At 47.5% G+C, this 9,393-nt stretch overlaps 1 long non-coding RNA gene and 1 other non-coding gene across 2 annotated transcripts in view; one reads left to right on the top strand and one right to left on the bottom strand.

Annotated features, from left to right (window-relative positions):
- Positions 1-9,393, bottom strand: part of LOC132220664 (uncharacterized) — a 747,794-nt gene that overhangs the window by 31,490 nt on the left and 706,911 nt on the right. The gene's annotated exons all lie outside the window — the stretch shown is intronic.
- LOC132221468 (U2 spliceosomal RNA) lies at positions 286-476 on the top strand. Its single transcript, XR_009450010.1, has one exon. It is a non-coding gene; the product is annotated as a U2 spliceosomal RNA (small nuclear RNA).

The raw sequence follows: 9,393 nt of genomic DNA, 5'->3' as shown, positions 1-9,393 counted from the left end.
CAAGCGGTGGTGGGGGCGGAGCGTGGTCGTGGGTGTGAAGCATTCTGATTGGCTGGGATGAGCCGTGGTCGGGTGTGGTCACGTGGAAGGCGTGGAGCAGTCTCTGGGCATTATTGCGTAACAGGGAACCCAGCAGGGAGAGAAAGAGGGCCCGCGAGTGCTCCAGTCCCCCCAGGTTTTGCGACTAGGAGGGCCGACTGTGCCAAGCACTGTGCAAGGTATCTCTAGGAGATGGAGTGAGGACCCTTGCAACCAAAATCTTTTTCCCCAAGAAACTTACAGCGTATCGCTTCTCGGCCTTTTGGCTAAGATCAAGTGTTGTGCCTGTTCTTACCAGTTTAATGTCTGATACCTCCTCTTTCTAAGGACAATATATTAAATGGATTTTCGGAGCAGGAAGATGGAATAGGAGCTTGCTCCGTCCACTCTGCGCATCGACACGCTATCGCAGTACCTCCGGGAATGGTACACACAAAAGATTAAAAAAAAAAAAAGAAATTTACAGTGTAAAGGGGGGGGGAGACGACAAAACCAATATTGTTTTTTCACCTTTCTTAAGTAACATTTATTGTTGTAAAGAATATGTGTTTTTTTTAAATGCAGTTTTTAGTATTAGGGAGGAAACACACAGTAAGAGGCTGAGATTTAAAATAATGTCCTTGAATAGGACATTATACATTTCCTCATAAAGGTCTGGTTTATGTTTTTGTTAGTTTTGTTCCTAGAGTATATCTGTTCATAGTATGTCATAGTATACTACTATGAAAACTTTCTTGTTTCCATTATATTTTCTAATTGGTTACAGCTGGTGTGGAGAGAAGGTATTGATTTTACTGTTAATCTTGTGCATTTAGTCACCCTGCTGAACCCTTCAGCTGGTTTCAAGAAATACAGTCTATTTTGCTTCAGTCAGTGGCTATTCATACATTTTTAAGATACTTGTTTTAAAACGTTTTTATAACAAGCTATGCAGTTAAGACGTATCCATACGCCACTCTTCCCAAATAGATAAGCAGCTTAGAAAATTATTGCTTCTCCACACTTGGTCTCCCAGCCTGCAGTAGGCAATTAGGTAGGAGCAGTGTAGGAACCTTAGGCCAGGTGCAGAGGTTCACCAGGGTGGAGAGCCCTGGGTGCTTAGCAACCAGCAGAACTACAAGCCCTTGTAGGACCACTCCCCTAGTGTTCATCCCTGGAAGATGACATCTAGGCTTCAGCTGTGTTTCAGCTCTGAGCCCAGAGAAGCAGCAAAATCAGATGGAGTGACACAGGGCTGACATCAGGACCGGCTGCATTGACTAGGGACCCCCTGGTGCTGACCACAAGGCGGGGTGGCTCACCAGGAAAGCTCATGCATGTTCTGTTGGGCTTCTCCCTTGAGGCCTCCAGATAAAAGCCCTTGGTTCAGGGACAGAGTGCAGCTGTTTCCCTGGAGCACACCCTGGCCTTTCCCCACCCCCTTCTCCCAGAGGCCTTTTCCTTTCCTCTCTTTCTCTAAAGCTCCAAGGGCCTTTCTTTTGCCTCTGTAACTTGTTGCCTGAGCCCATTTCTTCTATGGATCGCCTCTACCTCTGTGATTTTCTAAATAAACTTGCTCTTATAGCTTGAGTCTTGTCTCTGAATTCTTTCTTAGCCAGAACTCAACTACTGAGGTTGCTGAACTCCCCTGCGGTCTAACACCTGGTGCTGTTCAGCCCCCACAAACCCACTTGTCCACCACCACACTTCCATTTCCAATGTTGTTTTAGTTCCACATTGCTTTCTTGTGTTTTTTTTTTTTAATTTTTTAAAATATATTTTATTAATTTTTGTTGTTGTTTTTTACAGAGAGGCAGGGCGAGGGATAGAGAATTAGAAACATCGATGAGAGAGAAACATCGATCAGCTGCCTCCTGCACACCCCCTACTGGGGATGTGCCCGCAACCAAGGTACATGCCCTTGACCAGAATCGAACCTGGGACCTTTCAGTCCGCCGGCCGACGCTCTATCCACTGAGCCAAACCGGTTACGACCACATTGCTTTCTTATAACAGTGTTGTGACACAATTGAAGTACGATAAATTGAATATATCTAAAGCATACAATTTCATAAGGCTTAACCACGTGTGCAACTATGAAACCATCACCAACCAGTTTCCTCCTCACCCTCTTAGGCTGCTTGACGTTGCCCGCCGTTTACTGATGTTCTGTTTATTTTTCCCTTCAGGCCTTTTCTCTGTTTCATTTTCAGTTTCTATAGCTATTTTTCATGTTTACTAATCTTTCTGCCATCTCTAATCTATTAATCCCAGCTAGTGTATTTTTTTGTATCAGCTCATTCGATTTTCATTTCTTGAATTTCATTTGAGCCTTTTTATATCTTTCATATTTTTACTTAAATGGTCTATATGTCCTCTATTTTAACATGGTTAGAATAGTATATGACATAGTTATAATATGGAGTATAGTTATAATTACTTAATGTCCCTGTCTACTCATTCCACCATCTGTATCATTTCTGGGTCTGTTTCTACTGATTAATTTTTCTCCTTACTATGGGTTGTGTATTGTCCAGCTTTTTTACAAGCTTCGCAATATTTGCTTGGGTGACCAAAATAAAATTTACCGTGTTGAGTGCTGCATATTTTTGTACTCTCCTTAGAATTCTTGTGCTTTGTTCTGTGTCAGAGTTATGTTATCTGGAAACAGTTTGAGTCTAGATTTTTCTTCTTTTGTGGCTAGCTTTTATGCTTTGTTATTTGGAATCAGAGCCACCTTTAGGACTAACATTCTCCTCTGCTGATATAGCACCCTTCTGAGTACTGTGCCTGACAACCCATGAGTTTGGAGATTTTCCTACTTTGGCTGATGGAAACAAACTATTTATAGCGCTGGGTGAATTTCAAGGATTGTTCCTTCTGATCCTTTCAGGTTTTCTTTCCGTGGCACTGTGTGGTTTCCTCCCACATATTCAGCCGGAGGTTCAGGGAAGAGCCTCAGTGGACGTCCAGAGCTCTTTCTTTGTGCTGCTCTCTCTCTTCTGGCACTCTGCCCTGCACACGCTGGCCACTGTGGCACCTAGACACCCAACTCCACTTCCTCATCCCAGAAAGACCTAGGAGCTCTGCCTGACTTACCCCTCTTGATGCTGCCTCCTGGATACTGCCTTCAGGTAGCAACCTGGGGCAATCGCTGGGCTCACCTTTGTTTATTTCTGTTCTTTCAGGAATTCCTCACCTCTGCTCCCTCATTGCCAATGTCTGAAAACATTGGTTCATATATTTTGACCAGTGTTTAGTTTCAGGCTGCTGGATAAATTCATTTGAAACGCAGCTAGTCATGAGAAGAAATGAAAGAAGAGCATATGTTAAGGACTGAGGCAATATAGAGTTTGGTGTATCCTGAGAACAGACAGGAGACTGGTTTGTGTCCAGTCAGTGGAGAATGATACGTGCTGAGGACGGAGTGATCAGCAGGTCTTTGGGCATGGCCAGTATCGGGCTTAAGTATTATTCTAAGTACATGGGTGGTCATGTAAGGTTTTTAAAGAACACGTGATATGGTTCACAGTTTAGATCAGTCTTGATGCTAGTTGGAGAATAGGTTCAAAGCTGCATGAATGGACATGGGGACATGAGGTAGGAGGCGCCTTCGGGAGTCCAGTGAGAGATGATGGTGACCAAACAGAGAAGAAGTAGTAGATGTGGAGAGAAGAGGGTGGCTTCAAATTGTGCTTTGTAGAAAACAGAAGTGGCTGATGGATTGGAGGTGGATTTGAGAAAAAGTAGGAATCCTAAGGTTTTGGTTTGAGTAACCCAGTGGCCAGTGGTGCCTTTTTCTAAGAGAGTGAGGACTAGGGGAGGAGGACAGTACTAGCGAAGAGTGTCCAACACTCCCAGTGATACCTACGACCTTCTCCTCTCCTTCTTTGATAAAACTGATTTTTTTCAGTCTTCCTTAAATAAAGTCCTCCATAAACAGAACAGTTTCCCCCTCATTTCAGCCAGATCAATCTTTCTGTTCAGGAATTCTGGAGGTTTGCAGGTTTTTGTTCGGTGTGCATAGCAGGGGGAGGGGGAGGGGGAGGGTAGGGGAAGGGGGGTCCAGAATTCAGTTATGAACATGCTCATTTTGAAATACCTTATTATACAGTCCAGTGGCTATCTGTGTCTGTAGTTCTGGGCTAGAGATAGATTTTGGAAGTAAGCCACATAAAGACGGTAAAGTTATAGCAATGGATGAGATCATGTAGGGTGAGGGTAAAGAGAGAGGGGAAAGGATCCAAGATGGAGCCCTGAGGAACACAGCACTGAGAAGCCAGTTAGAAGAGGGTTACCCAGTAAAGGTGACTAAGAAGGAATGTCTGAAGAAGCAGGGAGAGCTGGGCTGGAGTGGCTCAGTTGGTTGAACATCATCCTGTGCAACAAAAGGTTGCCAGTTTGATTCCCGATCAGGGCACATACCTGAGTTGCCGGTTTGATCCCCAGTCAGGGCATGTGCAGAAGGCAACCGATGTCTCTCTCACATCGATTTCTCCCTCCCTCCCTCCTTCCCTCCCTTTTTCCTCTCTCTAAGCATGTCCTTGGGTGAGGATTAAAAGAAGAAGAAGAAGCAGGGACAAAACCAGGAAAACAGGAGAATGGAGTGTTTCCAGGAGGAAGCACTGCTTTCATTCAATGGGTATTTGTTAAATCTACTGAGCACCAGACTCTTTTTTAGGCATAATAATAACTTGAATAGAACAAAATTTGTAGTGTGGAAGGAAGGCAATAAAGAAATAAACAATTATGTATATAAGACATCTTATTGGACAATAAGTCCAGTGAAGAAAAATGGTGCAGAATAAGGGAACAGGGACCTATGGAAGGTGTAATTTTAGGGTGGTCAGAAAAGGCCCTATTTGAGGAAATGAAATTTGAGCAAACAACAGAAGGAAGTGAGGAAGCAAAACAGGACGATGTCAGGCAAAGAGCATGCCAGTCAGAGGGAATAGCAAGTGCAAAGACCATGGTGGGCTCATGTCAAGCATGTTTCGGGAACAGCAACGCATGCCTGTGGCTGGAGTGAAGTAAGTGAGGGGGAAAGTAGAGAGGATATTAGAGAGGGAGCTAGCAACAAATCGTGTGGCACTTGCAAGGCCACTGTAAGGACTTAGGACTTGAATCTAAATGGGTGACAAGCCATTGGAGACATGATGGCTTCTGCCTTTTTTTTTTTTTTTTTTTATGAAGGTGTGATTTTCAGCTGAGTGAGTGTTGTGAAAACCACCCAAGAAGACCCAGCATTTTTCCTAATGCTAGTTTTTCCCTGGTGCTAGTTTAAATGAAGGCCCTGACCTTGTTCAGAATGCACCCTCCAACCTGTGCTGTAATAGTAATAAGAGTCACAGTCATGGAACGCCACTGTGTCAGGCTGTTAAATGTGGCACCAGGGATATCATCTCTCCTCTTAACAACAACCCCCTGAAATAGACTCATGATCACCCCCATTTTGCAGAATGAAATATTGAGGCTTAGAGTGGTGAAGTGCCTTCCCCGGACCACACAGCCTGGGTGGCTCTGACCTCTGTGAGATCGGTGCTTCCTTATTGCTCTCATTCCAAACTGTTTGCTAGAAATGCTCAAGGTGCTTTGCCAAAGCAAAAAAGGGGGTTTCCGAGTCCCCCACCATCTCTAGATGTGGCCTGAATGCACAACCACATCTGTGAGTGACTCAGCCTGAACCTGGTTGATGCCCCGTGTGCTCCGTCTACACACCTGTGGCCTCGCGCCAGGTCATGCGGATCCTGCCTCTGTGTCTCCCTCAGTGTGTCTCTCACTTGCCGCCTGCCTTCCATTCCTGCTGCTGCATAATCTAGTTTTCGTGCTTGTTCCTTCTTGCGCTCTGGTCTTGAGCTCTCACCTGGAAAAGGCCTCTACTCCCACCAACCCATCCTCCACCCTGTGGCCAGAATAACTTGGCTGAAACGCAGGTCTGATCTTGTTCTTATGCTTGATATCTGTATGGGTGGTCCGTCGTCTGGAGAATTAAGTCCAGACTTGGTGGCCTGGCTCCCCATGGCCTGACGTCAGCCTACCTTTCTGGCCTTGTTGCTGACTCTGCCCTTCATGAAGCCATATTCCCACAGAGACTCCGCTCACCTCTGCCTGCTGCCTGCTGCCTGCACCACCTCTGGTCCATTTCTGCTGTTAGAAATTCTGCCCGACCATGTTGAAGACTTAGCTCAGTGGCCACCTTTTCACAAAGATATCTCTGACCAGCACTCCTGATGGGTAACTGCCCCCCTCCCTCTGCTCCCCCACCATTCCTGGCCCATGTGCTAAGGTGGCCCTGCTCCTCTGTCACATTTAAAGACCACACGCGTGTCTCTCCTCCACCCTAACACACGTGGCTGCCACTCAACCGTACTCTCTGTGACTTACTCATCTTTAAATTCCTATTCATCTTGAATTTCTAGACAGCATAGTTTCTAGACTAGAGTAGGTGCTCACTACATGTGAATAGAATAATGAATTCAGGGAAGACAGAAGAGATGCGGAGGAAAAAGCAAGAAGAATACCCTTTATATAATTTCTTGAACAGTTTGTAATTCATTAGACAAATCCCTACAGACCTTCTCTGTGTGGCAGGCACCCACTCAGAACCAGGGTAGGGGTACAGGATTAACTGGTGAGAGCCTTGCCCCAGGGCTCCAGCGCCATGGCCAAGGCTGCTGTTCTTTAACGCCAGCTGGAGAGCCCACCAGACCCTTCTCCTGTCTGAGCTGCTTCCTTTTTGATGCTCAGTGTCCTGGCCCATTTTCTGGGGGTGAGGTCATCGGATGCCGTACTTGCTCTGGCTCACTTCCCTCCCCTAGGTTCTGTCTTTGGCCTGTGCCGGGCCCAGCGCCTCGAGAAGAGTGCTTGGAGCTGAGATGCAGTCTTCTGGCGGAACCACTCACCCAGCACCCCAGGCCTTGGCGACAGGCAGGAAGACGGGCCACCTTTCATCTCCCTCTCCCCACCCCCCTACCCCCACCCCCGGGCTGAAGGATGCACTTGACCCCGGGAATCTGCTCTCTTGCTCGTTTGGGAGCTGTCAGTGCTGTTCTGGTCCCCAGAGGATGCTAATGTTGAAGCGAAAACAGAAACAAAAGCAAAACCTGCAGACGGGGCTCCGAAAAGAGAGGCAGGCTTACTCCATCCCTGGGCCTGTAGCTCACAGGAATGACAGGCTGAGCCACCAGGCAGGCAGGACGCCCTGGGCTACAGCTGCGCAGAAGGAACTTGGTAACTGCGGACGATCAAGGCAGGAGAGAGCAGGTGTACACGTGGGGGCTTTGTGTCTGGCTAGAGATTCGGGCCTGACAAAACACCTGTTGCCCTCTGTCCTTCCTCCAGGGGTATCCCAGAGCACACGGTGACAGCTTCCATCCAGCACCTTTTCCTACCTCATAGAAATATAAGAGGACATATTCAATTATAAAGAAGAAAATACGAGGGAGCGACAACCCCACCCAGCACAGCCCCTGCCACCCTTCCATTGTTCCCGTTGCCACCTTAAAATGCATTTCCCATCACTGAGACCACGGGCTAAATAGAATTTGATGTTCTTCTACCGTTTTCTGCTCTGTTTTCTGCACAGTCTCCTGGACTGGACCGCTGTGGGGACAGCATGATCAGGGAGCTCACGAGGGGGAGGCTGCCCCCGTTGGGGTGCGGCCTCAGGGCAGACAAGCAGGCACCCCTAATTCAGCTCTCGGTGCCACCACAGCTCGATCTGAAGCCTGAGGCAGCCGGTACTGCAAATCTGCTTCGAGACGTGGAGTTTTCAGCACATTCTCCCAATCTCTTACTTATACACTTCCCACTGCTCTTGGCAGGACAGCTTTGAAAGTGTTTGGCATCCTATACTCCCATTTGCATTTCCTTTCTGCAAGGCACTTTCTTAACGGACTGCTTATTCCTCAACAGGAAAAGGCTTCCAGGTTGAAATGGCTCCAGTTCTCAGTATAGGGCGCCCGGAGTCTCGGTATCTTGTTGTTGTTGTTTAGTTTCTTGCTTTAATTTAAATGTTTTAAAACTTATACTTCATTTAAGTTGGTTTTGAAGATACAGGGAATGGGGAAGTTAACAAACCTAACAGGTAGCGCCAGGGAAAGAAAGATGGACAAAACTTAGATAAGAAACTTAAAAAAATAACATGGTACAGATATTCTGAACATATTTACAACCATTGAATTGTACACTTTTAATGGGTGAATTACATGATATGTGAATTAACCTCTTTAAAATTGAGAGAGAGAGAGAGAGAGAGAGAGAGAGAGAGAGAGAGAGAGAGAGAGAAGAGAGAGAGAGAGGAGAGAGAGAGAGAGAGAGAGAGAGAGAGAGAGAGAGAGAGAGAGAGATGGATTTTTTGTTCCACTTATTCATGCAGTAATTGGCTGATTCTTGTATGTGCCCTGACCAGGATCAAACCCATGATCTTGGTGTATTGGGACAACCCTCTAACCACCTGAGCCACCCGGCCAGCGCCTCAGTAAACCTTTTCCAATGGCACAGAAAGAAGGGGGGGAACCATGGTATCTGTGTTGGAGTCCAGGTCAGAGAAGAGAAGAGGAAAGGCGACGTTACCTGCGTGCTGTAAGAACACCCATGTAAGCGATTCATGTGCCTGCACGCCTGGGCCTGCAGTGAAGCCATGTTTGGGAGGGCTCCGCTGGTATATTTATAGCCATGTGGTTGCTACCGGCAGCCAGCAGGTCTCACTTCTCTTTTCTCCACGTCCTAATTCTGTTCTAGAATGCTGCTCTGATGGCAAGGCCTGTGAGTCCGCGCACCTATGCGTCATACAGGGGCTTCCTGGGTCTGCTCTGGTCCCACACAGGCCTGTGCCCTGACCTGTCTCCGGTGGCAGCACGAAGTCTGAAGGCCTGGGGATCCAGACCCTCCCCGGCCATGAAGACGAACCTCTGCTTGGGTGGCCCTGTGTCCCGTGTGTTTCAGAAGCACTTGAGGAAGGCAGTTAAAATGCACGTCTCCAGGGCACACCCAGAGCTTCTGATCTCATCGTTCCCAGCAGAGCCTGGGGATCTGCCTTTTGGGCAGCCACTGGTGTGATGCTGATGCTAAAAGTTCAGAAACCACACTTGGAAGAGCACCCCGATTCTGGTGTCACCCAGCCATCACCACCAGTGCAGCGAAAGAACGCCCTGTCTCCCCTCGGGCCTCCATTGCTCAGGCTCCACGTCCCGGGTCATCAGATGGACTCTGCAGGCTCCCCTTAGCCCTCCTGCCTTGGCGGCCGCATGTGCACTAAGACTGTCGGTGCAGCTGCTCCTTGGGGACCGCCCACTGCACCTCCTCGCTAAAAGACAGGGTGCACTGCAGGAAACAAAGTTGATGGTGGGCAGGCCCTGGTTTGTGACTCCCTCT

Source organism: Myotis daubentonii, chromosome 18, assembly GCF_963259705.1.
Source record: "Myotis daubentonii chromosome 18, mMyoDau2.1, whole genome shotgun sequence".
NCBI lineage: Eukaryota > Metazoa > Chordata > Mammalia > Chiroptera > Vespertilionidae > Myotis > Myotis daubentonii.
Note: the sequence above shows the minus strand (reverse complement) of the source record. Positions and strands in the feature narration are given on the sequence as shown.